Source organism: Mauremys mutica, chromosome 13, assembly GCF_020497125.1.
Source record: "Mauremys mutica isolate MM-2020 ecotype Southern chromosome 13, ASM2049712v1, whole genome shotgun sequence".
NCBI classification, from domain to species: domain Eukaryota; kingdom Metazoa; phylum Chordata; order Testudines; family Geoemydidae; genus Mauremys; species Mauremys mutica.
In genome coordinates this window covers 23,905,007-23,929,184 of record NC_059084.1, presented here as the reverse complement: position 1 = coordinate 23,929,184, position 24,178 = coordinate 23,905,007, and the positions used below count along the sequence as shown (strand labels likewise).

Genomic DNA, 24,178 nt, shown 5'->3' with positions numbered 1-24,178 from the left:
TCCCTGCTAGTGCCCACACCTCAAACATCTCTCTGCCCCGCCCAACATACCCATAGTGCTCACAATTAGTGGCACAGGCCGATTCATAGAATGGGTGTTTGGATTTCATTTCTAGGTGACAAAGCTTTTGGGGACTGCAGGGCACTGGTCAGCGCACAGCAAGTGCAATGGCATACTTCATTGTTAGAAAAGCTGAGTTGGGCTCAAGTCACAAAGTTTGAATCCAGAGTTGGACTTTCCCTAAATTTAGGGAGTGTTCAGACCTAGGTTTCCAGTTCTTGAACCTATTGTCTGATCCTGTGGATCTTGAACTTCAGACAGCTCCAGGCAACAAAGATTTAAGCCAATGAGGAACAACGAGGCTTGGCTGCCTTTGGAGGAGTATCTGCCACTGTTCTCCTGTGGGACATTGCTTTATACTAGGAAGGATATGGAGGTTATTGGAAGTTCATCAGGTGGGTGCTGCTCTGTTGTTTCCACTCAACCCTCCTACTTTCTTCCAATGCAATAGGTGTCACTTAGAAAATCACTCTTACATTTTAGCTACTCTTTGTGGTGAAATGTTTATGCTTATAAGACTCATGCATGAAGGACCAAAAGGCACTCTGTTATGTTGTACAACGAAATGGTAACTTGTGAGTGCATCGCTTGGGTGCCTAAGATTGATTATTACAAACTACCTTTCTGACTGCTATTGCCCCCAAATATTGTTTAGAATCAGTGCCTAGGCCACCAGATGTGTTCACACAAATGTTTCCAGGTGCACAATTTATGCAGACTATGGCTTTTTGCTGGGCATTGTTGCTATGAATGTCTTCCTCGATTAATTATAATCACTGCATGCATTTTATTAGTATTGTTTAATGGCATCCAAAAGTTTCCAGTGTGCTTTGTAGACATGATACAACAGGAGATAACAGGGATGCAGTGAGGAAGGACAAGGTGCTTAGATACCACAGTGATAGACACAGCATAAGAACAGGATGGAATAGAACAGACGTGTTATAGTGATGTGTATGCCTCAGAGGTTCTATGAAAGTCTCTTTTTACTTCTTTTAGGGAAATGCAAAACTCATTCTGTCTCTTCCAATTCTTGGCCTAGCCAGGATCAATTCCCCCTATTATAGTGCAATCTTGAGTGTCCTTCCCTTGCTTGTTCCAATTCTCCTGTTATCCAAAAGAAGGTAATGGGTGGTGGAGACTTCAGACCAGGGAGTGTCATGTAATTGTGATTGGATCTGCCACTCCTTAAGTCTTCCTGGAAGGTTGTTTTCTGTAGGAAGAGTACTACTTCTTTCTTCACTACAGGAGTCCCCCCAACAGAAGGCTGGCTGGCTCAGTATCACATCAGCACATCTATTTTTCATGTGTGATTTAAATCTTAAAACAGTGCATGAAGACTGATGGGTGCCCAAAAAAAAGAGAGAGAGAATTGAGGCTGTACTGTGACTTCCCTTGAGATGTGCCAGGGGTTGATTTGGATAAGAACCTCAATTCCAAGATTGATCAAAATCTTTCCCAAACCTCATCAGTTTGCGAAGTTGTCAGGAAGTCTTTCCAGGGAGATTTCTCATACTTCCTGCTTCTGATCGGGCTGGAAAGATGGCAAAAACAGCCTTTCTGTTTGCATCCTGGCACATTTTCAAGCCTCTGGAAAGCATCATCTGGACTTTTAGAGTCAAAGTTCAGGTTGGTTCTTGCTTTATCAGAATGGTTCTCTCATCCCTAATGGCAGGCATTTCATGGCTTGCTCATTTATTTCAGATGCAGAGATTTGATAAGTCAAAGCTGAAATAAGTTTGATTTAACAGGTGGGATTTTTCATGGGATTGGTTCAGGTAGCCAACAGGTGCAACTGGTGTCCCAATAGATTGGAAAGCATAGAAAGCCAGGTCACTAAAGATAAACCCAAACCAAATGCCTCCAAACTTTGGTGAAGTTTGCATCTAGATCTGAACTTTGCAGCTCATGCTTTGCCTAATGATCGCTATGTTGTCAGGCTGTGGTTCAGCATAGACCCCATCCTGTGCTTCAGGATATAATTTGCTGGATAGCTCCACACAGACACTCTGGGACAGAGACATACAGTTGTAGTAGCACATGATGTTCCTGCAATGTCTGTACACTTATGAGCCACTGTGTCTGTCAGGGCAACTTTCTTCTCCTTTAGAATGTCCCCTGAGTCATGCTATTTAGCTTAGAGCTGATTGGAATATGAGGTTTTTTTACCTATGGAAAACTTTCATGAAAACAAAAACCAAAAATAAATAAATATCATTTTCACTGAAATTTTTGGTGAAAATTTCCAAATATTTGTTGGAAAATCAAAAACTGACTTTTTTCCACATGAGGCTGAAAAAGTTTTTTTGGTTTTCAGTAGTTTTTGGATAAAAATTTAATTTTTCTTTTTTAGTTTTCCAGTGAAAAAATTAAAACATTCAAGGAAACAAGATACTTTCCATGACAATTTTTTGTTTAGCTGAAAAGTTAGTTTTCCCCTCCTGGGGAGAAGTTCAGTGGAAAACTTTTGAACACCCCTAGTTTAGTCCTCCATCTCTAAACTTTTTCTCAGACCTCAAATTAAAAGTTATTCATGTTTGTTTTCCTGTGACCGACCACTCTCTAACAGAAAATAAATCTTCAAGAAAGGCTCTCTTCCATTCTTTAGCCTCATGAAAGTTTTGTATTCTCGCTGACTGATCATATAGCTCCTCATTTAAAACACTAAAAATGCCACTTACATTTTTCTCCAGGATCCTGTTTGTCTGGTGTCAGACACTGTAACCTAAACAAAATAAGCCTTGAGGGGAGAAAAATCTTTCTAACTCTATTTGTATCTAACTTGGGAAGTGGGGATAATATAGGGGAAATGCTTACAGATTTCCTTTGGCTTCTCCTCCAGCTGCTTTTGTGTCTCAGATTACAGCCAATGGAAGTTTTGCCATTGATTTTGGTGGAATCAGGGTTGCATGTGCAAATCAGTCAGCTGGGGTCACAATCCAGTGTGCATGCACAAAACAAGCATTTCCTTACGTTTCTGGAGGCAATCCAAGCCTATCCACAAGGAAGATAGATCTGTACACCAATGTCCATGCTCCAAAATATCCCCCTGATCATGGCTTTTCTGGATTGTGGAGAGATGCTATTACCCAGATGCCAGAACATCATTCTGGGGCCTTTGTAAGCTTAGTCAGATTCTACTCTAAAGAGTAACTTTGCAAAAAACAAGCTTTTTGAGGTTCCATGGATATTGTCTCTTGATTTCCAAATCAGATGCACTTTTTCTACCAGCCAGTATGACATACTGTACTGAGAGTCTAACTGGGCGCTCTGATCAGCATCATCACCATTAATAAGGATTCTCAAATTCAGCACCCAGTGACACTTATGCAGCCCTGTTGCCTTTGCCGGAGTTGTACAATTGTAACTGATTGGAATTTAGTAAATGATTCTTTTATTGGTGCACAAGATGGAACAAATGCCAGCTCAAGCTCTCAGAGCTGTGTGGGTTCTGCAGGGCAAGTGGCAGTAAACCAAACCAAAACAGTATTTTAGTCCTCAGTGTAGGGAGATGCGGTTATGCCTACCCACAGGGGGTAGGAAAGTGCCATTTTTACATTAGTTACTTTCCAGAATAGAACCATGCTTCAAGCCATCCTTGTTGTCAGGCCCTTTAATCCAAGAACGTCTGTGTATGGTTGCCACTTCCAGAAGGCAGAACGTTCAAGAATTAAGTCGCATCCTCAGCCAATGATGATGAATATACTGCAGTGTCTTACATGGCTCCTGAAAACATTTGCCCTTATGCCTTTAGTAAACTGTATTAATCAGACCTGGCTACGATCCATGAGATTGCTGTGATGAGATTAGTAAACTTGCAGTTCAAAGGCTAGTCAGCAATCCTTCCTTTAGGCAAATGCATGGCAACTTTCAGTCCTATCTTTTGACTGTATCACCCACCGCAACTTTCAGAAGGGGTCTGGTTCATTTTTTATCTGTTTTGAGCAAACCCACCTGCTATCAGACCCAGTGAACTGTTCAGTTAGTGTCAGAAATAAAATGTGAAAGGAGAAAAAGCATTAGATTCTTGTCAGGTAGATGAAAACTTCGTTTCTTTCCCTCCTTCCACCCCCGTCTCTGCAGAACTCACCGTATGTAGAAGGTGACCTTTCCCCTCCTCCCGCTCCTCCAGAGCTGAAAGAGATTCAGATGACACATCTGATGACAGATAGATACCAGCATGTGCAAATTGTGCTTGAACTTGCTCCGGAGAAAATTGTTACAAGGTCCGTGTACAGACTCGGCTGCATCAGAGAGAGCACAGATCATAGCCAAATGTTTGTGTCATTTGGAAACACCACTCAGAGGGGACGCGGAGAGATGAACAGATGAGCGTTTTAAACTCTAAAGGTTACTGTAGAGTACATGAAATAGGGCTCAGGGTTTGACTTTTGAAGAATGTTCTCCATCTGGGGAAAGTTCAGAGGAAATCAGATTAATCTCAACAGTCCAGAGTTTTGTTTCTTTCATTTTTCTAAGTGACTTTTTTTTTTAAATTGGGAGAGTCTGAAATCTCTATGGCTGCAAGATTTGGCTGATATACTTGTTTATTCATCCTGGGACAGGGGAGAAGGTGGAGTGGATAGACATAGTAGCATTTCTTAACCATAGAAGCTACCCAGGAGATTCTTGCAGATTGGCCTCATCCTTGCACCAAGAACTGACAAGATGCGTCATTGTGCCAGATTCTGATTATAGTTTCACTAGAGTAAATCTAAATAACTTCAGTGAAGCTTTTTGAAGTTAAAACTGTAGTAACTGGGATCAGAGCTGCAGTGGAGACACCCTGGATTTATACTTGTATCACTAAAATTAGGTTCTGGCCTAGTGTCATCTGAATCTAGAGGTCCAGTGATCAATGCAATGTAGACAATCCAAAGGTGTGAAAGAAAGAGTAGCAGATCTAGAGTGAAATCCTGGCCCTATTGAAGTCAGTGGCAAAACTTCCGTTGACTTCAATGGGGCTAAGATTTCATCCCTAGATCCTGGGAAAAAAAGAGAGCATGGTTTTAATCAGAAAAGAAACAGATCAGAAATCCAAATCTCCAGGCTTGGAGCAAAATGCTGCCTTCAGGTGCATGCACGTAACCCTCGGTGACTTTATTTGGGGTTGTGAGTGTGTAGCTGAGGGCAGAATTAAAGTCAGAAGATGCTAACACCTACCATACCAGGTCACCAAGGCTTTTAAAAGTGTATCACTGCACTGAACTAAGTCATGAGATATACAGCATACAGTAGGCCAAACTTTCAAATGAGTGACCAAAACTGGAGTATGTGCATCTCTAGCTACCTGCTTGTGGATCATACCTGCTAGTCATTTTCTGGACACAAAACCACAGGTGTAAATTTTTGGGGGGTGGGGGGAGAGTTTCAAATTCCACCCACAAGGTCACAGCCCTTTTGAATATGTGTCCTTGTCTGTCCAAATAGCATCTCCAGTTCAATCTACTGTACAGGCCATAACCCGTTAATGCACAGGGGTTAATGAAGACCCTTGGGGTCAGTTTGCTAAAAGGCATCAATTGCAGTATGATATATATGATTCAAGCAAACATGCCCATTTTGCAGCAGCCACACCCCACTACTTGCTGCAAGGTAAGGCAGGTGGGGGACAGAGGAGTGAGCCCCTGGTAGTATTTCACTTTAAGATTACAAAGCATTTGTGGAACTTTTGGGATCAAAGGTGCTACACATACATGACAGATTTTTATGAGCCCTTCTGGTGAGTCAATGTAGCTGCATATTGTGGCTTCAGCAGGATGAGAGTTTACAGCACAGTCTAAAGCTTAGCCATTCTTTCAGGGTGTTCTGGGACACAGCTCTGCTCCAAACAACAATCAGCATTTATCAAATCTGCTCAGGCTCTATCCTTTTAGAAAATAGACTGTGAAGCCAAGGGGACAGCAAGAAATGTATGACGCTGGTGTGTGGCTGCTTCAAAGGACTGTATTACACTCGTCCAGCAATACACAGGGATAGACAAATGAAACCTTCAGGGCTGGCATGCAGTTAACTTGTTTGCCAAACTCATTATGGAGAAGTCACATGTTTCCCTTTCTTTCACAGAGGGACATTCGTGCTGATAATAAATAATTCAGGTTGGGTATAAGCAGGTGCAACTCCAGTGAAATCAATGTGGTTGCACCTGCTTACACAGAGTGCCCAGATCCCTTACTGTACTAGTGCTTTGTATGGTTTTAAGCCAACTTTGTGCTTCTCTACTCTCCCGGCCACCAGGGATTCATTCAACCCCTAATGTAATTCAGAGCAGCTTCAGGGCTCCCCTAAATAACACCCAAATGCAGTGACTCTCACAGCTTGCTGGAGCACAGTGTATTCTGATCTCATCCTCTCCAACCTATAGCACATCCCTACAACTCATAGGGAATCCTCAGATGGCGCTTTAAACCAGCTTCTTTATGCTGGAGTAATCCAAAAATACCTGAATGGGAGCCAGAATCTAGCCCTAGGGCTAAATTTAATCTTATAAATTTAGAAACAAAAGCAGTAAACCCCCTGTAGAAAACTTTACTCCTAAGGAGGAAATCCTGCAGCATTTTCTGCTTCCTTCTCTGCTAATGTTAACTATTCTTGGGAATCCTCTGTATTATTCAGGACACTGTTCTGCAGTTTGGTCTTTGCACATTGTTCAAAGTCTATTTACAAATTCTCAGGTGTACACTAATCCAGGGTCTGTCCAACATCCATCGAAGCCCAGGGAAAGACTCTTGATAAGAGCAGATGTAAAGGGCAGCAAAAAAGGAAGCTGTTTGTTATGTACAATAACAAGTTTCATTGGTCCTATAAATCCCAGGACCTATGCTACTTAATCTTGAGGGTTGTATGCTGGCATTTCATCTATTAATTGTTTGCATACGTACAGACCTCCTGTATAGAGCACTCCTGTAACAACTCCCTCTGACTACAATGGGCAGTGGGTCAGGCCTCCAGACAGGGAGTTTACACCAGCTAAGTTTCCAGAATCATTGCTCACACAGCTCAGTAATGAGAGTGCTGGATGAGCATGGTTGGAATTACGCTGGCTAGACCATTTGCACCTTTTGAAAGGGGAGGACAGAGGGTACGTCTACACTACGGGACTATTCCGAATTTGCATAAACCGGTTTTGTAAAACAGATTTTATAAAATCGAGTGCGCGCGGCCACACTAAACACATTAAATCGGTGGTGTGCGTCCATGGTCCGAGGCTAGCGTCGATTTCTGGAGCGTTGCACTGTGGGTAGCTATTCCCTAGCTATCCCATAGTTCCCGCAGCCTCCCCCGCCCCTTGGAACTTCCGGGTTGAGATCCCAGTGCCTGATGGGGCAAAAATCATTGTCGCGGGTGGTTCTGGGTAAATGTCGTCAGTCACTCCTTCGTCTGGGAAAGCAACGGCAGACAAGCATTTCGCGCCTTTTTCCCCTGGATTGCCCTGGCAGATGCCATAGCATGGCAATCATGGAGCTTTTTTTGCCGTTTGTGACTCTCACCGTATGTGTACTAGATGCCGCTCACACAGGCGATTCAGCAGCGCTACACAGAAGCATGCTTTTGCTTTTGCATGACAGCAGAGATGGTTACTAGCCATATTGCACCATCCAAATCCTTCCATAAATTGGAACTGAGGATGATCATGGCTACCAGTCCTTTTGTACCATTTGCTGCTAGTGCCCTGGTCAATCAGCCAGGGGCGCAAAAGCCAAGAGTGGTTACTAGCCATATTGTACCTTCCATCGTTTTGTACCATTGGCTGCTGTCATAAGTGCCCCTGGCCGATCAGCCAGGGGCGCAAAAGCAAAAATTGGGAATGACTCCCTGAGTCAATCCCTCCTTTTTGGTATCTAAAAATAGAATCAGTGCTGCCTAATATAGGCAAGTGTGCTAGAGAACCACCTGCTCTGTGTCAGAGCCCGCAGAAATTATTATCTGTATGCTATTCACAGGGGGTGCTCCTGTAACAACCCCACCTGTTGATTCCGTTCTTCCCCCAGCCTTTCTTGGCTACCGTAGCATTGTCCCCCCACTTGTGTGATGAATTAATAAAGAATGCAGGAATAAGACACACTGACTTGTTAGTGAGAAATGAGTGGAAGGCAGCCTCCAGCTGCTATGATAGTCCAGACAGGACATTAAGCAGTGTGTAGGAGAGAAGCCCAGCATCCCACTGCTAGTCCAGGGCAACTGAATCTTTTCTTTACACATGAAGGGTGGGGGCTGATGGAGCTCAGCCCCTGTTGCTATGATGAGGATGGTTACCAGCCATATTGCACCATCCATCCACCAGAAAAAATTAGGGCCAATAGGCTGATGACGAGGACGGTTACCAGTCCTTTTGTACCATCAGCTGAGGCTGATGATGAGGATGGATTTCCATCTTTTTGCACAATCAGCTTATGCTGATGATGAGGATGGATTTCCATCCTTTTGTACCATCAGCCGCCCATGACGGGGGGGGAGCAAGGATGTTGGTGTTGAGTGCTGCACTATCGCGTCTATCTGCAGCATTCAGTAAAGATAGGGTGACATGTAAAAGAGTCAGAGGATTGTTTTACCGTTCGCTCGTGGGGTGGGTGGGGGGTTGAGTAGATTGCCAAGCTATGCCCTGACCCGCGGGCACTGTGTTTGACCCTAGAAGCATTTGGAGCTCAGCCAAGAATGCAAATAATTTTAGGAGGCTGCAGGAACTGTGGATAGCTTCAGTCCTCCAGTCCATGCGCATCCATTTGATTCTTTGGCTTTCCGTTACGCTTGTCACGCTGCAGTGCGCTGAGTCCCTGCTATGGCGTCTGTCTGGAGATTTTTAAAAAAGGATTCTGAATTTCATCTTCTGTAACGGAGCGCTGATAGAACGGATAGAACGGATTTGCCTGCCCTTACAGCGATCACATCCGCATGGTCCATGCGGGAGCTCTTTTTTTTATTTTGATTTCGGACTGCATCGCCACCCGTGCTGATCGGAGCTCCACGCTGGGCAAACAGGAAATATTCAAAAGTTCGCGGGGCTTTTCCTGTTTACCTGACCACTGCATCCGAGTTCAGATTGCAGTCCAGAGCGGTCACTGGTGCACTGTGGGATAGCTCCCGGAGGCCAATACCGTCGATCAGCGTCCACACTAACCCTAATCCGATATGTTAATACCTATACTAGCGTTACTCCTCTCGTTAGGGAGGAGTACAGAAACCGGTTTAAAGAGCCATTAAAATCGATATAAGGTGCCTCCTAGTGTGGACGGTTTTGGCGTTAAATCGGTTTTACGCTCCTAAAACCGATTTAAACGCCTAGTGTAGACCAGGCCAGAGTCATGAAAGTAACTGCCCTCCATTCTGGCAGATGAATCCAAGCTCTGCTAGTGATTATTAGAACTAGCCCTATTCACGCAGCTGCATCGAATGCAGCTAGCTCTGTAAGGAGAGTGGGAAACTCAGCAGCCCTGTTTACATAGTGGTCTCAGACCTAGCTCTGCCACACTTCGTAACACTTATGGATTCTCCATTGATAAGAATGATCTGAGACACCGCTCTTTAACAGCCCATAGAAGGCAGCCCCTAGCCAGAGTATGCAGCCCTAAGAGCTCTCCAAGAGAGAGCAAAATGCACATTATGGTCATGCAGGTTTCTTCGCAGAATTTGCCCCAGTGGTGGCCTGTAATGGGAAATGACACATTCATGTTGAAAGCCTTAAATGTTCCTTAGGCACATTGACAAAAATTGTGCGTGATGCTCCTTAGGCAGCTGAAGAAACACGGCAGAGAACATTTCCTCTCAGCTAATAATAAACCTTTTTTATTTTCATAAGAGAGGAAGGAAAATGTAACTGTTAGAATGCTGGGCTTTGTTGTGCCTCTCATAAGGGTGTTGTCCAGTGATGAGAGTAGGGGCTGGATTCATCTATGGTTCTGCCATTGTAACTCAGGGCACAGGGCCCTAAATGGTGGAAAATCTTCCTAGACGGGAGCTGTGCTGGTACAAGGTGTCCTCAACCCCTTCTGTATCAGGGGACCTGCATCCACTTAATACCCGCCCTCCCCCAAGGTGAATCCCCTGGTGCTGCAGAGGCCCTCCATTGGTACAATGAGTCATAATGACCAGAGCCCAGGGAGTCATGTGATATTCAGGAGATTTACTGTCCAGTGTACCCACCTGTGTTTCCACACCTGAGTTTCACGAAGGCTCCAGTTCAAAAGAAACCCCAAACTCAATGCTGGACTGAACAGAAACTATCCAGCTTCCTCTGGTTTATTGTGAAAAATGCCCTGTGGAGCTGGCTTGAACATGTGCATCAAAATAAAATTTTTCCAATAAAAACAGAACCAAAAAAACTGATGCTTTCCCCTGCATTTTTCAACCAGCTGCAATGTTCAAACTGCATATTTAGTATGATCTTAACTCGAGCCGAGCCACAGAAGGTTTGCTCACCCAAAACTGAACAGAGCCCTCTGTTAGTGTTATAGGAGTACTCTACAAAAGAGATGTTGTATATAATATACATGCACCTATATAATGTCAAAAACACCCCACATTAAAAATGTTAAGGTTGCAAAGTCAGGCACTCAAAACTTAGGAAATGCCAGAATTAAAGATAACCTGTGCAACCTTCAGTGGGTCCCCTTGTGCATATGCATTATGCTATTCCTTTTAATTACACAATCACATACTATTTTTTCCCACAGGACCTCTGCCTTGTTCAGTAAATGGGTAGTTATTCAATATTTTTTCTGCTCCTCGTTCAGTGGTGGCCCCCGTCCTTATTTAATGAATGCCATCCAAACTCTGCTCTGAATACAAAATGACTAATGTCCTCTTGTGTATTTCTACAGAGCTCATCACTTTAGTAGCCGAGAACTTCAGAAACAATAATGAATATCTCTTGAAATATGCCTGTGAGATTAGGTGGTATTATCCCATTTTACAGCTGGGTAACTGAGGCAGAGAGAAATTGTCCACCAGTTTTGGGTGCCCAAATTGAGACATGTAGGACCTGATTTTTTTCAGAGTACTTAGAATTTTTATAGCACTTCATATATTCAAACACAGCACCCATTGACTTCCATTGGCAGAAGTGCTGAGCATTCACTACTGCAATCTGACTCCTGATGTCTAATGCTGAGCAACCAGAAAATGCAGAACATGTGAAAATGTTAGTTTAAGTGACTTATCCAGCATCACAAAGGAACTCTGTGCAGAGGGAGGAAATCCAGTTCTCCAGGGCAGCATTCAACTGCATCCTTTCTCTTCCTGTAATCCCCTACTTCATTCACTACTAGTACTGAATGAATAATGGATTTTCTGATTTGCTGGAAATTCTGAAAAATTAAAAAAAAATCATTTCAGTTCAAAGCACAATGAAGTTTTTCAAATTTTTCAGCAAATTGACAAGTTAAAAAAAATCCGCAAAACAAAATGTTTCATTTGCATTTCAATTAGTTGTAAATGTGTTTTAATTTTATAAATAAATGTGAAGAAAATTTGAAAAAGTCCTTTCAAACTGAAAACTTGAAACATTTTGTTTTGAAAACATCAAAGTGAAATATGACTTTTTTTTTTCTACATGAACAATTGAGCAAAACTACAGTGTATTTGTTAAATGTTTTGGTGTCACCAAATCTGGATTTTTTTTTTTTTTTTTTTGCAGGGCGTGGGGCGGAGGTTAAGCTGAAAACTTTTGCTCAGCATTCACCAACCACTTTCCAACTTCTGCAGGGTCCTACAGACAGCATCTTCCTTCCCTACACAGCCCTGATTCATCCCCAGAGCATGTCCATTTTGTGCACTGAATAATATAGGGAGTCCTACTGAAAAATAGTATGTGAGCATATAATTGAAGACTGTATCATAATGCAAATGTACAAAGGGGACCCATTAAGGTTTCACAGGCAACCTACAAGTTGGCATTTCCTAACTTTTAAGTGTTTGACTTTGCAACCTTAACACTATTTTCATGTAGTTTTTTTTAAAAAGTAATTTCTTATTAAAACACTGAACAAAAAATAGAAATTTCATCATGTGGGCCCATACTGTGACCCCCTCCCCCACTTGGATCATTTGCTGGGCTCAGACCTCTAGGTCCACAGCGCAGCAGGGCCGCTACCACTTTGAGCTAACAGAGTAACTTGTAGCTGTAGTAGCTGTTGTTTTCTATGTGGACCAGTCAGTAGAATGGGGGATAAGACACACACTTTGCCAGGGGATTTTGCAGCTATTTGCTGACCGCAAAGGAATCATAGGACTGGAAGGGACCTTGAGAGGTCATCTAGTCCAGTCCCCTGCCCTCATGGCAGGATTAAGGATTATCTAGACCATCTCTGACAGGTGTTTGTCTAACTTGCTCTTAAAAATCTCCAATGATGGAGATTCCACAACCTCCCCAGGCAATTTATTCCAGTGCTTAACCACCGTGACAGTTAGGAAGTTTTTCCTAATGTCCAACCTAAACCTCCCTTGCTGCAATTTAAGCCCATCACTTCTTGTCCTGTTCTCAGAGGTTAAGAACAACAATTTTTCTCCCTCCTCCTTGTAACAACCTTTTATGTACTTGAAAATTGTTATCATGTCCCCTCTATCTTCTCTTTTTCAGACTAAACAAACCCATTTTTTTCAATCTTCTCTCATACGTCATGTTTTCTAGACCTTAGTCATTTTTTATCGCTCTTCTCTGGACTTTCTCCAGTTTGTCCACATCTTTCCTGAAATGTGGTGCCTAGAACTGGACACAATATTCCAGATGAGGCCTAATCAGTGCTGGGTAGAGCAGAAGAATTTCTTCTTGCGTCTTGCTTACAACTCTCCTGTTAATACATCCCAGAATGATGTTCTCTTTTTTTGCAACAGTGCTACACTGTTGACTCATATTTAGCTCGTGGTCCGCTATGACCCTCCAGATCCCTTTCCACAGTACTCCTTCCTAGGCAGTCATTTCCCACTTTGTGTATGTGCAACTGATTGGTCTTTCCTAAGTGGAGTACTTTGTATTTATCCTACTGAATTTCATCCTATTTACTTCAGACCATTTCTCCATGTAGAGACTGAGGACTCCTGGGTTTTGTAGGTGAGCATTCCTTAGTGGTTATAGGCCATTCTGTCCTTGTGCCCCAGTCTGTCTCTGTTCCACTGTGTACCTCTCCATGCCCCCATCACTTGGCTCATGCCCACCACCTCCTCTACTCCTTCGCCCTTCCCCTCTGTGCCCATCCACCCTCTCCTGCCCCTCTGTGTCTATCCAGTATTCCTACCCTCCTCCCCTGGCACAGGCACTGCAGAAAACAGCTCAGGTTGCCCTTTGAGCAGGGCCGACTCCAGGGTTTCTGCCGCCCCAAGCAGCAAAAAGAAAGAAAGGGGAAAAAAAAACTGTGACCACGATCAGCTCTACCGCCGCCTCTTCAGTCTTTTGCAGCAGGTCCTTCTCTCCGAGAGGGAGTGAGGGACCCACCGCCGAAGATCCGGACGTGCCGCCCCTCACCGTTGGCCTCCCCAAGCAGCTGCTTGCTGGGCTGGTGCCTGGAGCCGGCCCTGCCTTTGAGGACCCTTTTCACAAATTTCTCACATGGAGAATATGAGGGGATAGGACTCTGTGTGTGCGTGTGGGGCGCGGGGGAAGGAGAGGGTTTCTGTTGCAGAGATTCCAAGCCCATAAGGAAGCCCAGGAGGCTGCTGTAACTTAGATGGGTTCCCAGAGTTATCTAAGTTATACCAGTGGCCTCTTCAGCCCCCAGAGCACCTCAGGATCAAGCGGGTGCAAAGGCAGCTGAAAGCCACCTCAGGATTATTGGACATGTATTATTTGTTTTGCATTAGCACCCAAAGGCCCCAGTCAGGCCTGGGAGCCCAATGTGCTAGGCTCTGTACAGACACCCAGGAAGACTCAGAACCTGTCCTGAAGAGCTTCTGAGGCTTGTAGTGGCTGATTCATCCTGTGTCATTTCCTCTTGTGTATGGAGCCTGTAGCTTTTATTCTTGCCGTTCCCGTACCTGTGAGCACTGGGAGTTGGTAGTACTGATCTCTCTTTGGAGGTGCTGTGCTCTTCTTTTATTCCATTTGCTTTCCTGCCTAAGCTCTGGGATGATAAATGTGAATTTTCTCAAAATTTTATTGCGTAAAATGTCAGGGAATGACCCGAGCTAGGGTTGATATTTATAACCTGTCTTGTCTGATCCTGTTGAAGGTTAATTTACCCTGTAATTAAGCACTTGCCTGTTTGCCCTTACCCGTTTTTTTTCTTTTATATTAATTTTGTGTGTTGCAGCAAGGGATTTTATTTCTTTGAGGTCTAGATCGTTGTAGCAGATCGACTGTATTTGGTTTCCATTTCCAGACATTCTTGATTTACAGTCATTTATAAAGGTGGCTTGAACAGCCCAGCGCTGGCTGCAGTAAATCGTGCCAGGCAGTAGATGACGTTCTGTCACCGGAGCAAGGCTTTATTGATCACTACTATGCTTCTTTAGGGCCAATCATCTGTTTTCATCTTGTACATTCAGAGCTTTGTAAGTGTCACCTCACTTCCTCAGGGAGGGAGCTGGTGAGCAGCAGCCAGTGAGGTTAAAAATTTGAAATACCCTAAGGGTTGCTGGACACAACCAATGGCAGATTATAGCAGGATCTAAACAATTAGGGAGGCAATACTGCACAGTGGATAGGGCCATTGGTTCTGCCACTGGCCTGCTGGTGACCTTGGACAACTCACTTTGCTTCAGTTTCCCCATCAGTAAAATGGGGATAATGATACCGATCTCCTTTGTAATGTGCTTTGAGATCCACCGCTAAAAAGTGCTGTGTAAGAGCTAGGTGGTAGCATTATTATCTGTGTTCTGCATTCTGACAGGGCCCCCTAATTCTGTGACTATGCTACCCTTTACCTATGAGCAGTTTTGGATCCTATCCAACCCCCATTTCCTGCCCCCATCCCATCCCCTCACTCCTGCCCCACCCCCTCTGCTGCTAACCTACTTTTGGCTGATTCACTTGATCCATCACTGGAACATCAGCAATACCCATCCCCTTCTGGAATGTTAGTATCATTTAAAATGCCTCTTTGAAGGTATCTCTGTTCCAAATGGGACTTCTGTCAATGAGAAGCCACTGGGTGGGAGTTTTCTAAAAGTGCCTCAAGTGACTTAAGAGCACAAGTTCCATGGACAGTCAATAATGCCTGTGTGCCTAAGTTGTTTAGGGGCTTTTGAAAACCCCACCAGCTGTCTCCTAGGCAGTCCAGCTCTCTGGTGATAGGGCTGTGAAACAAAGCTGTGAGTTTCTCTCCTGACGTGCAAACTTTGAGAATTTATTTGTTTTTTTTATTTATGGCCATAGCTCTGGTGGTCATCACTGTCGTATCTGAAGGAGGTCCCTGTGCTGGCATACATGTGGCTCTGCATATAACATGGGACACACTCTCTTGGGGTAGTCTCTTTGGGTTACTCCAAAGTTCTGGTCAGGGATTTGGAATGGCTGACCCCGAGACATTATAGTACCCTTCCATTCCAATAGCAACGAACTTTGAAATTAGTATGAACTTGAACCTCTGTCTCTAGGGATGCCTGTGCACTAGCCCAACTTCTCCCGGATAATACTAATATAAACCTGCTTCAATACTGCAGTCTGACACAGTACAGTTTAACTTCCTTGCATTCTTCACTACAAAGCCATCTGTGGCTCAAACGGTGAACTTGACTTCACTGAAGAATTGTAGTATTGTAGGTTGCATTGCTCCGGGTAGTATATTTTAGAGTTCAGGGTCTGACTTTTGAGAAATGGTTAGACTAGGAAAAGAGACTAACTGGCTAGGAAGAGAAGTGTGTGAAAGAGGGATAAACCCCTTTCAGATGAAATAAGAACTGACTTAAACCAGAAATTCAAATTTGATCTGAACTGTCCAGCTGAATTTTTTTGGAGGCTCAGAAAAATTGATTAACTTCTAGAATTAAATCTATTTTAATTTCACATGCTTCTGCATTTCCAAGTAAAACAAGAAGCTGAACAGATGAAATATTATGAGAGAAGCTGTTCTCTTGGCATTTCCAGCCTCATCAGAAAAAAGGAGGTACTAGAAATCTCACCAGGAAAACCCAGTATTAAAGATCCAAAGGAATGGACAGTAAGATCTTTTAAAGAAACCTTCCAATAGGAGTGTAAAATACTTGACTGCACTCCTTAAATGATGATGTGGGGAATGAACTGGCATGATTAACACTGTCATGAGACTGTGAGAGGCTCTGACCCCTCTTCCTGTTTTCCGGTCAGAGAATCTGGCCACTAACTGGCTGTTCAGAGTCAAGGTCTGACCAGTTAGCTTGGCTGATTTCTGTTTGGTAGGGTTACAGTGACAACCTTAGATGGGTCATGGGGTCTCCATGTCCACCTTCGAAAGGTTCTGCTTGCATATGAACTGTTGAAATTAAGTCTTGTACGAAGCGCGATGGTCACCTGGCTTTTATTCCTGGCGTTTGCACTTGCTTTAAATAACACATGGGGAGTATTGCCCAGGCAAACTGCATTGCACCTCACCTCTTGGGGTGGAATGCAGTCACTGTTTATCTTTTACACATGCAGTGAGATCCTCTATCTGGCAGGTCCCTTTTGAGGGGAATCCCTCCCAGCTTGCTGAATGTTTAAGTGGGGCTCCTGGCCAGCTACAAGGTGCATGTGAGATCGGGGCTGGAAGCTGGTGGAATGTCAGAGGTGACCTCTCCTCATTGCTCCCTTATGGAACACAGCTAGAATTCAGAAAGCTTCCTTTGTATTCAGCTTAGAAGTTGTCCATGAGTGAGATGAACTTGGTGGATCCAGCCCAGATACTGCTCATACTATAGAGTGGTTTAAAAAAAAAAAAAAGCCATGAAGCTACCCATCCTGCTGTTTATAACGCAAATACTTTGCAATTATACAGTGCTTTTTACAGCTATAGAGCTCAAAGCGCTGTACAAGGAGGGGCCATTCTCATTATCCCCATTCTACAGGTAGGATAACTGAGGCACAGAAAGGTGAAGTGACTTCTCTAAGATCACAAAGCAAGCCAGTGGCAGAGCTAGGAAGAGAGCCCAGGTCTCTGACTCCGCCCACAGCTGCCCTCTTTGCAGGAAAAAAGGGGGGCCATTAAGGTTATAATAAAACTGGATAACTACTGAATGGAATGGAGAAGAACAATTGAATGCCTCCAGAGAAAGATACCCACTCTGCTTTTACGAGCACTCTACCTATATCTCTTTCTTTAACAAACCAACAAATTGTTGGACAAAAACTGGTTGTGAGAAAGGACCGTTGAGGCACATAAGGCTCTACAGCATGTCAGTCACATGATCTGTGATATAGTCAGAAGGTCCAAATGCCTTTTCAAGCTAATGGTGTGTGTGTAGTAATAGCTTCTGGCCCTGGAATCCAGGCTAGCAGCTGGTGCCACTAATTGGTAGCCCTGAGGAAGCGCATGTCTGCAGTAGGCAGATGAGTTGATTTCGTGAGCGGTGAAAGGATTAGGATTGTTGCCTTGCTAATTCTATCATTCAGTGTAGTCTTTAATCAAGATGAAAAGTCGAGGGGCTAACAAACAACAGCTTTGCCCGATTACTCGAGTCCAGCTCACTCAAACCTGACAGCCATTGCCTGGAACTGTCAGGCTTGTAGCAACTTGTAACAGCGCCTGAGTTGCAGCTGTTCGTTCTCCTCCCCTGTGGTGTCTGCTGGACGATGCTAGAAATAACATCAGAGAATAATATGTCAGGTCTTTGGCCTTTTTTCAGGCTGCCCGGTTTGTTCTTTGAGGGGCCCATGTCAAGTCCTATAAAAATAGCCAAATACCTCCAACTAAGTCAAGCAGCAGTGAATAGGCCACCTAATATGAGCTTCAGTACAGACTAGTTAAATGCAATATCATTGCTCTTCCCTCTCCCCTTCTGGATCTGGTGTCCTGTGCAATATATCCGGGGAATTAAAGAGCACAGCCCTATAGCATACAGATACAGCAGAAAGAGCATTTATTGAGCAGTAAAACATTAAAAGGAGATTGTTGGCGAACGGATGTTTTGAGTGGTTAATGGAGGTGAGATGCATTGCTGATGCCAATGGAAAGGGATGCAATTTGTATCTGGAGCGGGAAATTGGCCTTTGGTGTTTCACTAGGGTTCTGGGTGGAAGGAGATTATGGGGTACCCCCTAATGTCCTATTTAATCTCTGGATGCGTGTCCCTACAATCATCCCCTTTGATTTTCCATGTGAAATCTAATAGCATCCCGAAAATCATCCAATCTGATTTCTTTGTGTCCCTCCCAATGCCCTTCTTGAGAGTTGGGCATTTGCTTTCACTGTCTTGCATCGCTCTCAGGGTCCCCTTCTCATGCTCCACAAGAGAATGAGGGTCCCCTTCAATGTCCCATTTTAACTGGAATCATCCCATCTGAAACTCCTTTTGGGATAGTCTCCTTGGCTGAAGTTGTATAGGCCCAATCCCCACACAGCTCTTTTTGCTCTCTGCACAGCAGCTTGCTCAGCTCACATAGTGGAGACCAGAAGAACTCTCAGAGCATCGCTTCACAGTGAGATCCAGAGAAAATAGTGGCTTTTACCAAACTCCTCATTAACTTTCCCTGGTGTGTTCCGCCCCCTCCACGCACACTTTTCCATTAGGTTTGTGACTGAGACTGAACCTTGCTCCAGATGGCAGTGGGTTGGGGAGATGAAACTTCGCTGCAATTATAGCTCACAGATGCACAGACAAGGGAAGTGGTGAAAAATTGCAATGACAAGGTTGTTTGAGTAGCTTGTGATGCTTTGGCTTTAGAGATATCCCGGCCTAATGTGCCTACACAGTAATGGCAAACTAAAGACCATGTCATTCTATTTCAGCCTAATATAGCAAAGGAAGAAACCCTGCACAAACTGGACTCCTGCATGCATGCATGCGTTTTCCAAGCATTAAGAGGATGTTTTAAACACATGCTGCCCAGCTACCAGAGGTTCAGAAGTTTGAGAGAAAGTATTTTGAATACCATACTCATACTCTGATATTTTTCATACGCAGAGAGTTAGGATGCTCTGATGGCCTGGCATAATGTGGCTATTCAGGGATGTAAAGGGGAGCAAGACTCCCCACCCCATTCCCTGTGTGCATCTCTGCTGAAGGTACAAAGGGAAGAATCTCAATCCATGTTTTTTCTAGCTAACATGAAGCCTGAGCTATACACGAGAGAGAGAGAAGAACCTTCCAAAAGAGAGGCTGGCACTGGTGGGTGCCCTACATACAGCCTGTATACAGGTCTCTCGCAACTTACGCACATTTAATATGCGCGATTTCAACTATACGCGTATGGCCGGAGTGGGGGGCGTGGCCTCAAGTGGGGGGCGTGGCCTCAAGATTTAAAGGTCCTGGGGCACCAGCTGCGGCGGGGCCGGGGGGGGGCATTTAAAGGGTGGCGGGGAGCACGGTGGAGCCCTTTGAATGCCCCCCCGGGCCCGGCTGCAGGAGCTGCGGTTGGGGTTTAAAGGGCTTGGGGATATAATTTTGGCTATATGCGGTTTTCGCTTTATGCGATAACCGCGGAACCGAACCCCTGCCTAAGATGAGACTTGCCTGTATTGCATATGGAGAAGATAGTAAAATCTGGTAAAGAAAGGGCAGGTCTGGTAAAGCACAGGAATGAGAATGAAGAAACCTGGGGTCCATTTCCAGCTCTGCCAGACATGCAGTGTGTGACCTAGGGGAAGTGACTCGGGCAGATTTTTGACTGGCTCTAATGTGACTGCACAGGGGTGTAAGAATGATTAAAATACCATGTTTCACTTCCCTGTATGGCTGCACTAGGGCACTCAGCATCACCACTTAGGCATGAGGGTGGAGGGGCTGCGTTTCCGATAGTCCACTGTGCCTGGGGAGGGAATGTGGAGGGGTAGGTAGATGGTAGAACCTGGGCAAAATTGAGAGGGTGCAAGTGCGGGAAACAATCTGCACCCTTTTCAGGGCTGCAGGAAGTTCCTTCCATCCAGAAACAAGTGGGGATGAGTGGAGGAATTGTGGCTCTGATTCACAATTCCTGTCCTGAGCTTGCCTTGGGGTGGCACAGCTGCATGCTTGACTTTCTCTGGTCCTTGAGCTAAATCTCAATCTAGTCCTTACTCTGGCTCTTATCTAAATATTGGGGATAACACTGTTCTACCTCATAAGTTCAGTGTGTGATGAGGTCTGTTCCTTACTCTGGGTACTGTGCTTTGAGATCCTATTTAGTTAAAATTCAAGCTTTTCTTTCTTTGTGCCTTCCCCCCCTCCATATTTGACTCTCATTCTGGCTACTCTCTGTTCCATTTTTACCATCATTTGTTACTGGATTTCTCTCTCGCGCTCCTCTGTTCTCAACAATCCCACTGGACTTTCCAAACCTTCTGTGTTAAAAAGCCGTTGAAAATAGGCAAAACAAATTTTCCTCATCTCCAATCTTGGCCTCTTCTGATCAGCATTAAGGGACCGTTAAAGGTTAGTACAGATTAAAGTATCCTTGATAACCAACATATTGAGTCTTAGAGCATCATATATTAAACATGCAAACAGATACTTTTAACAATAGCCACCACATCTTGCAATATGTATTATTAAAGCCAGGCAGTTCTGAATCATCTGTCACTGTCATTGCTACTACACACTGCAATATTCATGTGTTAGAGAGCAGGATAAGTGAGGATGTTCTATGTCTCCCCAGATATTTGTGCAGTCTCTGTGCAGGTGGTAGTGCTGAGCCTTGGAAGCTGTATTTTGATAGTGTTTATTACATGGATTCTGGATATAACCAACCTTAGGAGACAAGCACTGTAAGGAAGGCCGTGTACACCGGCTCATTAACATGATTCCTGTACTATAAAGAAGAGCAGCTGGAAGTTACTCTTTGATACTTTGCAGAGCACACACATGCACCACGGCAAATTCACACTCTGAGAGAACCTGGTGCAAGCCGGGTTCCAGGCCTCATGTCCACGAGGAGCCACCTGCAACCACCGCTCTGTTCCGGGGGTGGGTTGGAGCTGTGTAGCTCAGGTCCCAGTGTGGGCAGAGCCAGTTCAGCTAAGATTGGTACTAGTTTAGCAACTCGCTCAGGCATCCTGCTACGGTGCCCCAGCTGACTTTAGTGGACTCACAGAACCCAAGGACTCTGTAATTGAGCTAGAGCCACTCTAGGTCCATATTGGCTGAGGGAATCCAAGAGCATCTGTTTCTGCTTGTGCAACTTGCTGCCCTCTCGCTCAGACACCTGCAATCAATACAATTTAAGTGGACAAAACCTATTTGCACTCCGGGTATGCAAGCAAATGGGGCTTGCTCATGTAAGTGTTTGCATGTAGTGCTGAGTATGCACAGACAGCCCACATCTGAAAATCTTGGCCCATGGGTCTTGCCTCCAGTTGGCAGACACAAGAGAATGCCAGTCTGGATGAGCAAACACTGGCAGCTGGCATTATAATGCTTCACTTACCATATCCCTGAAAGCAGCAATGAGGTGCCACCTAGTCCTTCCGAACAAAAGAGTGATAACCACTACTTTAGTCTCCTGTCTTAGCAGAATAGATGATTGTTATGGAGGCAAGAATCCCACTCTGGGTATTGCTTCTCCACTGCCAGAGCTTTTCCACCAATGCAACTCCTGTGGCTTCAGTGAGGCCGTACCCATTCGTGCTGGCGTAAGTGAGGAGAATCATAGCCTGAGGCTGCAGGTTGCATGAAAGGTGACATTGTGATAGTAATGTATGGTAATGCTAATGGGCAGGATAATAGCAGGGACTTCGGAACGAGCTCAAGGAGCAAGCCCTGAGCTACAATTAAGACTACTGATGATCAGTGACTTTCTGCCTAGAGCTACCGAGGGACTTTATGGCATGATGAAGACAAGGAGCCTCCCAGAGATGTTCTCAGGCGCTGTTACATTCTAGCCTCTAGACTGATGAAATTAATGAGACTGTGCTTTATATAACCATGTGCGACTCACCCTAATGAACAAAAACAATCCAGGGTGCTTCATAATGGGGCTTCTGGTTTTATATCTCAGTATTTGCTATGAATTATTTAAAGTGTTTGGAGTAAGCATAGAGATTTGTGAGTAGTGAATTCTCCACTGATTCAGCCTCATCTCAGGTGAATTGAAAGTAGCAGCTTTGATTCTATTTTGGGCTAGTCTGCAACCTGCAGTGTTTGCCCACTTGAAAACATCTCTGTCATCTGGTTTCATCTGGCTATTGGTCATGTCATCTTTCTTATCTTCCTCCTCCTCCCCGCCTTTCCTTATAAGAATAAGGAGTGTTCTTCTCTAAATGTTAGATCTGCTGGCCCTGGCTGTGCTTCGAACACATTGGCTGCAGATCTCCCTGAAAAGAAAGCAGAGCAATTCAGCAGCTTAATTTAAGGAAAATAACTAATTATGGCAAGACCGTTTTTAGGCCCCAGTTCAGGAAACTGTCTAAGCACATGCACTGACTTGAATGGGATTTAAGCACATGCCAAAAGTTAAGTGCAATCTTAAGTATTTTCCTGATTGGGCCTCAGTGTCCTCAGGCCAGCTATCTGGTCAGCTGTGACCTTGATCCTGAAAGGTGCTGAGTGACCTCAACTCCTATTAAAGTCAGCAGGAACTCTGCTGCTTGTTCTCAGCCGTCTGGACTCCAGCCAGTGTAAAGTAGATGGAGCCCTGGGAAAATAGGGGACACCCCTTCCATCCTGCATGAGCTAATCTGTTGGAGTCAAAGCCATGTTGGTCAGAGGCAGCAGAAAGGGCATCACAGGAGAACAGCTGCCAGCTATTACTGATGAGGTGTCAGGATGGGGATGTGGGCAGTCTGACCTAGTAGTCGGAACAGGGGTGATCAATGACAGGGGTCAGAGTCCAGGAACCAAGTCAGGGGTCAGAATCGGGATCAGGAACCCAGCCCGGGGTCAGAACCAGAATCAAGAACCAGGGATCAAGCAAGAGTCCGATCCAGTGCAGCAGCCAGTCAGGAAGTCTCTCAGTTGCTATGCCTCTTTCTAGCTTACCTAGTATGGATGGGCCAACCAGTGGGGGTGGTCATCGTCCCCAGGCAGGATCTTCATGGGCAGTGCCTCTAGGAGGGATCAGAGTTCTGCTAGATGTACTGATTCCATAAGGACAGTCCAAATATTCAGGGCTTTGCCTTATATAGGCACCTATTACCCTCCACTCCCTGTCTTGATTTTTTCACACTAGCTGTCTGGTCACCCTAGAGCCACCCAGGGTGTCAGAACTGCCTGGGAACCCCTGGGCCCAGGCTTGAGGCCCATGGGCCTTTATAACAGGTGCGTGATCCACTGTACCCATGCAGAGCCAGATGCTTCTCACAGACTGGGTCCAGGCTGGCAGATTCATTTGAGTATCAAGCTGTGATCAGGGACTAAAGAAACCTGTAAGAAACAAGCAGGCTCACAGAAGCTCTTGGCATCAGCAGCGGCTCCAGGCACCAGCAAGCCAAGCATGTGCCTGGGGTGGCAAGCCGCGGGGGGTGCCCTGCCGGTCCCTGCGAGGGCGGCAGTCAGGCAGCCCTCAGCGGCGTGCCTGTGGGAGGTCCGCTAGTCCCGTGGATTTGGCAGCAATTTGGCGGCAGGTACGCCGAATCCGCGGGATCGGGGACTTCCCACAGGCAAGCTGCCAAAGGCAGCCTGACTGCCGTGCTTGGGCAGCAAAAAAACTAGATCCACCCCTGCTTGGCATGTATGTTCCAAGCAAATGAGTAGATCAAACCATATTAATAGGAGTGGAGCTCGGCAGTTGCCAAGGCACCAGTGTTTGGAGGAAGGGCTGGAGGAAAGTGTGAAATCCTTCTGATCTTTAGAAGTTACAATCAGTTTTTCATTCTGTGTGCAATGAGTCACTTAGTGGTGACTTTTTCATTCACTCTCTGCCTTGAGGTCACACTGAGGCTTTGAACTTTGAGGTTGTAAGAAGACATTATTCTGGGTGCAGCCTTGGAACAGAGAGCCCGCAGGCAAGCTTGGAAAGGAATGAAGATGGCGACAGGAGAGAGAATGAAAATAGACAGTTGGGATTTCCCAAAGCTAAGTGCTGGTACACCAAGCTTTACTACTTCGCAGCAGCTCTGAACCTGCCACTGCTGATGGCCAAAGGGGATTGAGCTGAACATCCATC

The 24,178-nt window shown here is 45.0% G+C and overlaps 1 long non-coding RNA gene across 1 annotated transcript; it reads left to right on the top strand.

The window, feature by feature from the left end:
* Positions 1–354: 354 nt before the first annotated feature.
* Positions 355–24,056, top strand: LOC123348948. The gene is made up of 3 exons (XR_006573287.1): positions 355–455; positions 11,693–11,862; positions 23,941–24,056. It is a non-coding gene; the product is annotated as an uncharacterized LOC123348948 (long non-coding RNA).
* Positions 24,057–24,178: the final 122 nt, after the last annotated feature.